The following is a 7,190-nucleotide window of genomic DNA, read 5'->3' as shown; positions in this document are numbered from 1 at the left end:
GTCACAACCCCGCTGCTCCCTCCCCGCCTGGTCTCGGTTCGAGGGTACAGGCGCCCTCGGTTTAAAGGGCGCAGCGGGCGCCACTTAGGCGCCCCTCAGGTGCTCCTCAGGTGCTCGAGTTTGGAGTTAACAACCCGTTAAAATGAGCACGGTGGCGCTTGTTTTTTCCAGCAATTGTTTTCCAGTTCTCATTCCAGGATATCTGGCCGTGCACGTTGGCTTTCCTTGAGATGCCCATGGAATAGCACTGGCTTGGAGAGGCTTGTGAGCCAAAGCCCACACAAGTGTACGTCCCCCTCAGAGTTGCACTTGGCTTCCATGCGGCCTACAAAGGTCCTATGTGATTATTAATTTATCTATCACCTGCCCCAGAGTCATAGCCCCAAAGTTGTGTTCCCTCTGATTTTTATCTAATCTATTATGTTGGCCAGGGAGTGGTGTTTCCTTTTGTTGTTTGAGATAGGAATTCCGTATCCACAAATGCTCATATTTCAAGTTGCTCAAGTACCTTTTATATTCCACAATTACGATTTTTTTTCCCTGGATAAACATGTAGATTTCACTAACACACTTCATTTATACACATTTCATAGCGGTGGTATTTTAGGTGCTACCACACCCAACATCAGTCTTTGGCACATGCTGATGGATACAACTTGAATTTTTTGTCTTCCAATTCCCTTTCTGATAGTCTTCTAGGAATGGAAAAGTGCTTCTGTGCCTAAGAGCATATTCAGTTTTCCAACAGCACCTTCTGCAATAGTAAATAAAATAATTTCCAGTAGAGTTCCCTTTCTGCGTCTGCTTCAGGTCATGCAGATTGCAAAATGACTGTGTGGAATGCAAGGCACTGCGTCAAATTAGCTCACTGCCTTAAATACCACATTTTGTTGTTCTTGTATCCATTTTTAATGGATACATTTTCCTCAGATTACTTTTTGCTACTGTTTCTTCCATTATACTGCCCGTGTAAAAACGCCCCTAGCAAAGCGATTTTAGCAGGTTCACTCTCCAATGTTTTCCAACAGCTTTTTGATTTGGTGATTCTTTGGCAAGACTTTCATTAAGTTTTCCAGACTTTTGTCTTTACATATATATAGAGATAGCTAGATAGATAGATCAACAGATAGATAGCCACATTTTTCAGTGATTTGTAGAGTCATGTTCACAAACTGGAATTACTTACTGCAGGATTTGTATAAAATGTTTTTTCTTGAGGCATTAAGATGTTTTCACTGGATTCCTTTTAGTTTTTGACAGATACTATATTTTTTGTCTCTTGTTTTCTTAAAATTTCTTAGAATTTGTGATTTTTTTAAAGGGAATTGAATATTTGATCCATTGTTCTAAGATTTATACAGTATCCTGGCTCTACTTTTTTGCAGCGTTCTTTCTTAACTGTTTGTTGAGAGATACTCACTGGAAATTTAAGGGTAAAAACCTGTTGAAAGTCAGTGTGTTAACATGGTAATTAAAAATCTAATTTTGTGTTTGTGCATCTTGTTATGGTATACTTATAAAAAGCATTCTGCTTATTGTTTTGGGTGGTGTCAGTTCAGTCCTTGATCCCTGCATTGCTTCTTTGCAAAGCCAGTCAAGGAAAGGCATCTGTGTGTCCCAAAGTGGGATTATGACCTCATTTTGATATTTTTGCTTTCCCTGAATTCTGCTTTTCATGTTTGCCTCTGCCCTTTCTTCAGCACGGATTTGTTTTTCACCACTAATCTTTAGACGTCCCTTAGGATTTATATTGGTTTCTTCTGTTCCTTTTTTTTTTTCTCTCAGAGTAAGTGTGGTCTGTGAGCTTTAATTATAATATATTTTAAGATTCTCTAGCACTGAATCTTAAGAGAGCAGTTCAGGCAGAGGGTGACACAGGTGCAGCACAGGAAGCCCTAAATGAGGTGGCAAAAGAATTTTAAAATTAGAATAAATGGTACAAAACAATGCTACCAGGACAAATGATTTCCTGCTGCCTTTTGTGGCAGTGCAGGATATGTGCTGGGCATGATGCAGAAGAATGTTTCTGTGGGTTTATGAGTACAGTTTGGTGTTATTAGTGAGTAGATTGTTACACTGGAGAGTTGATGGAGAGCTGGAGAGGGGCTAAATTTGCAGGAGAGGGGTTTAAGCAGGAGTGTTCAGGTTGTGACACAAAACACCAAGCTGGGAGGGAAAGGAGGTGAAACTCATCCAGATCCTTGAGCACATCCAGGGCACTGGGGGTTTGCACATGTCCATTCCAGACTAAAACACATTTGTGGATAGCTACATGCCAAAAGAAAAATCTTAACGTAGTTAGGAGACATCCAAATGTTCAAAGGTAATTGCATTAAATATTTTTCCTCAATGTTGCAGGAGTCACACATCATTTTCATCACTGACTGAGCTACAGATCTGTGTTTTACAGATGCACACAAGGGTTCATTTTGGTGTTACCGTTTTCCTGCCTAGGGTCATCTCTAATCTTGTTGCCAGTGGCTTTTCTGTAAATATATTCTGACCTCTTCCTCTGAAATAATTATATTTTGTCTTTTTTTATGTGCATTTTTTATGAACATTTTCATACCTGTAGCTGTACTGAAACACCTGTTCTCTAATTTCTTTCATATTTCTGACTAATGCTTGGAATATGTTTACAACAACCTTTTCAATCAGCTGCTATCCTCTTCATGTTCAAATGTTTCATAAAAAATTATGCCTGCTCTAATTCTTCTTGGAAGGGTAGAATACTAAGGTTTGTGGGGTTTTTTGAAAAATGGTTAAGCAATGTTTTGAGTCATTGATTTTGTCATTGTTGCTCTTGTCTTCTGCATGGATCTTTCTCCTTCTTCACGAGCTGTTCATCATGTGAAATGAACTTTGTGTACTTAATAGGAACGGTGTCTGCACTTACTGGAGTATTTTGCAAAAAGTAAATTAGCAAATTATGTGCAAGGTCTGAGGCAGAAAATTCCATAAGCCAATGCAGAATTTAAGGTGTGCTTTATTAGTTGCATCTTTCTATTTAAGTATTTTCACTGCAATGAATTCAGCACTACACTATCCTGGCTGTTATGGTCCAGTGTGTTTTACTGGCCTATCAAGAACAATTTTTATGTGATTAAGTACCATTTAGCACTGACTTTAAGACACTTATGAGATAATGCCATTTTAATTGAAAACATGTTTCATTCCAGTGGATGGGAACTGCTGTCGTGTTGTTGTGAAGTAATTATTGAGCTCTGAAGAGAGTGTTTGAGGCTGTGCTACTCTTCTCAGGAGAAAAAGGATAAAGATAATCATTCTTCTAGAAGAAAATGTAGTTTGAAAGATACCAGGGGCACTGGGCCCTATTCTGCATAGGCTGTAGCAGGATAAAGTTTCATTAAGGAAGGTAAGGGTCACTTCAGAATATGTGCACATTCTCTAAGCCTTTGGGGTATTGTTAGATCCTATGTTTAAACAGTTCTGCCTGAAGAGGAGAAAAAAATCTTTCCAATTCCAAGATGTTCTTGCAGTTTGCTTGTCTTCAGGAGCAGTTCTTTTTCATTGAGAGATTGGCTCAGTGCTCTGCATAATTCTGCAGGAGTTAAGGAAAACGCCCTGGTAGGATGGAGTGCCATAAAGGTGGAGAAGAACCAGAGGAAAGGTAAATAGTATTTTTATTATTTGTGCCATCAAATAGCAATCATATGCATTTGTAATGGCTTCTGAAGGGAAGCCCTACCAACACTTTAGTCCAAGTTCTCTAGGCTGTATGCTCAGCTGTATTGCCACAAAATGATCCAGAACAGGAGCAAAACAAATGAGAAATATATCTTCAGCTTGCAGTAAGCTACATGAGGTTGTGTTTTCTTATGGGGAACTTTACCTAACTCCATTCCAGTGCTCAAATCTTCCCTGTCATGAACACCTTATTCCCACAACCTTTCTTTTAAATGCACTCCAGCAGTGTTTTCCTCATATAGTCTGTAGCAAGCAGTCACATGAAGCTTACTCATCCAATTGATCTCATTCCCACATCCTGCATAGAGCCTAAAATTTATACATGTAAATTGAGGACATTACAAGGCATGAATGAAAGGAGGAGAAAATGGATCCTGTCTGAAAAAAAAAAAAACCAAACACATCACTGGCTTTTTTCATCTTAAAAACTCCAAGTGAGGCTTCAGAAGCAATGAGAGTGTTAAGTGGTGGTTTATTTTAGCTAGGTTAAAAACACTGCCTAGCATTTCTGGTCAAGTTTGATCTTTTTTCTCCTCCTTCTCTCACTTAGCTGTGGACACTTTCACAGAGCACAGCCACCTTTTTTAAACTTATCTTCCTGTAGGTGCAGAAATAAACACAAGATATTTTCCTCTTATTCATTGTACACTAGCCTGACTATACAATTTTTCCTGGTAGCTTTTAAGGGCTACAGTGTTCAGTGGGGTGGCAAAAGCAATCTCATTGAAGTTATCTAGGATTTCACCCTTAGAAAAAGAAACATTGGTTTGCATTCTTCTCCAGACTTTTTGATGATAATGGGCCTGGAACAAGGTCTCTGTGTTCTTGATTTTTTTTCATTCTTTAGGAACAAGGAAAAGGGTGGGGGTTGCATAAGTCTTGCAACTGAATATTTTTCCTCTTGGATAATCCAGTTTCCAGTCCAATAATCTACTTCTGTGGAACAACAATGTAATAGAATAGTCTAAAATAGGAAAGGATTTCAGTTTTTAAAGTTAGTTGCTGAAACAGTCAAAGTATAAGAAAATTCTGTGCATGCTGTACATATCTGACAACTGTTAAAAAATTGTGTCCTCATCTGGATGCTCCTGAAAAAATAAAGTTTTTATGATGATCTTTGTGTTGCATCAGTCTTCAACAATCCTTGCAAGTTTCCAGGTCTCATTTATTGCTTCCTCCTAGCATGTAAACCAATAAGAATGGATGTCTGCAACAGAAAAAGAAAAGAAAGAGAGCTCTGATTCATACAGAGAACTCCTGTGGTTGAATTAAACTTTCAGGGTGAAATCCAACATGAAGTAAAATGAAAACAAAAGAGAAGAATTTAGTGAGTATAAAATCAGAAGTAACATAGTGGCTGACATTACATAATATATTTTCTGTCTCATTAAAAAAAAAAACATTGAATACGTCAGATAATAGAACGCAGAAAATATTTTGGTTTTTGTCCTGGGTGAGAAACTAAGCATGATTTGATTTGAAATACATGAGTTGAGTCCCTTCCTCATGCACCTTAGTCTATACCCAAGAAAAATGTAACGGGGTTAAAACATAGTATTTAAAGATGATGTGACTTCTTAGAGAAAAAAATGTGGAAGTAAATAGGATAAAACTTTTTTTTTTTTTTTTGCCATAGACAGATCATGCCAGACTTGCCTGCTTTCTTTCTGTGATACAGTAACTGCTTTTCTAGATAAACAAATTTATTACACTGAAGAAAAGGGGAATTCTTAAGGTAAGTGTCAGATGGGCAAAGAAATAGCCCAGAGGAAAAGGTGGCAATATGTTACACTTAATGACAGTTGTTGGAGCTCTGCCTGAAAATTGGTATTGAAACTCATATTGTTTAATTTTTTCATTTGTGATCCTGGCACAAAAAGTGGAACTTGCTAATGAGCTCTGTTGACATCCCAGAGTTGTGAAACGGTCCCTGTGGTGTGGTGTCATACTGAACTAATTGGATGAGCTCGAGCAGTAGAGAAATAAAATGGGATACAATATAAAGTACAGGGTTGTGTGTTAGAGCCTAATGGGAAAGGCTCCCTGATAAAAGCTCAGAGTTTATTGGATGGAAGATGAGAGGATTTTAAAGAAGTGGGTGTGCAAGACAAAGACAGAGTGGCTGTGAGTCTCTGACTGGATGTTACTGTGGAAAATGTGAATCCAGTCACAAATAATTTCATCCCTGTACTTCTTGTACAGATAAGACATTATTAATGCCGTGTGTTGTATGTGTGGTCGGTGAGACCTAAAAACAGAACAGATCTGGAAATCCACATGCAAAAAATTGAACTTAAAAGAGTTGTAAAAATATGTTTTAAATCCCTACTAAATGAAAAGAGTGGACAAGAGACTAAAAGGACTTGAATTTTTTAGTCTGGACAACTGAAACATAAAACACCTTACAGTCTTTCAATGTACCAGTTGAAGAAAATGTGACAGGAAAGGAAGCATGTATTAATAAAAAAAAAAAGCAGTAATAAGAAATTAAGATGGATATGACCAAATTTAGATTGAAAATTAGAGGAAGATTTTTAACTATCGAGGTGTCTGAGCATTGCTAAAAGAAAATGTCTTGTGCAAGGAACACATTCTAGAATAGCACTGTCTTCATCTCACAGAACTCTAGAGCTGCAGGTTGCTTTGCTGCTTCCCACTGATGCTTTCCATTTCCACATTTTCCTTTCTTTCTGCCTATTTTATAAGCCACATCTGAACAAATGATAAAGTGACATCACTAAATATAAGGAGACTTTTCATTTTGAGCTGTATGTAGTCTTGCTTCCTTTCCAGCATCGAGACATTAATGAAATGGATTTGCATCACTGCAAAACCCGGATAGGAAATAGACACTTCCATTTCAGTTCAACTTGCTCTTTTCCTTCCTTTTTGTACAGCATGTTCTTGTTTTTACCTTTGCCAGCAAATAGTCAAAATGTTCTCATTAAGGACTTGAGGAATGACATAGTGCTGGAATTTGCTGCCGGAATTAAGCCTTACTTGGCTCCTTGACGTACAGTTGGCCAGCCTAGGAAGAGCCTGTCATGCCTCAAATGTTTGTTTATAATCATTTGTAGTTATCTTGCGTAGTCATCTTTCAGTAATCTGGAGGGTGATGACCACAGTAAGTACTTTTTCAAGTTACTATTTGCCTAGATTAACTTGGCTCTGCAGAGAATCTTCTCAAAGGAAAAGGAAGTGCAGTGATACACTCTGGATTTCTGCATGGCTGCCAGCCTTCCCCCTATGGGGACTGAGTATGGTCAGCCTCCTGGCACCCAGGGTCTCCTTAAGATTTGAAATTTTTAACTTTTTTTTGGAAGATGACTGTCCATATGTCCTTCAGAACTCTAGAGAAATCCAGTTCTAAGTTATACCTTCCATGCAAAGTAGCCTGAGGGCTTTCCTGTGCTAATGAGTACAGCCAGCTCTGAACTGGCAAAGTTCAAGCTGTTCTTTGTACAAACACCATCGAATATTTT

The sequence above is a fragment of the Geospiza fortis genome, unplaced genomic scaffold (assembly GCF_000277835.1).
Source record: "Geospiza fortis unplaced genomic scaffold, GeoFor_1.0 scaffold636, whole genome shotgun sequence".
Classification (NCBI taxonomy): Eukaryota; Metazoa; Chordata; class Aves; order Passeriformes; family Thraupidae; genus Geospiza; species Geospiza fortis.
This window is presented reverse-complemented; position numbering follows the sequence as displayed.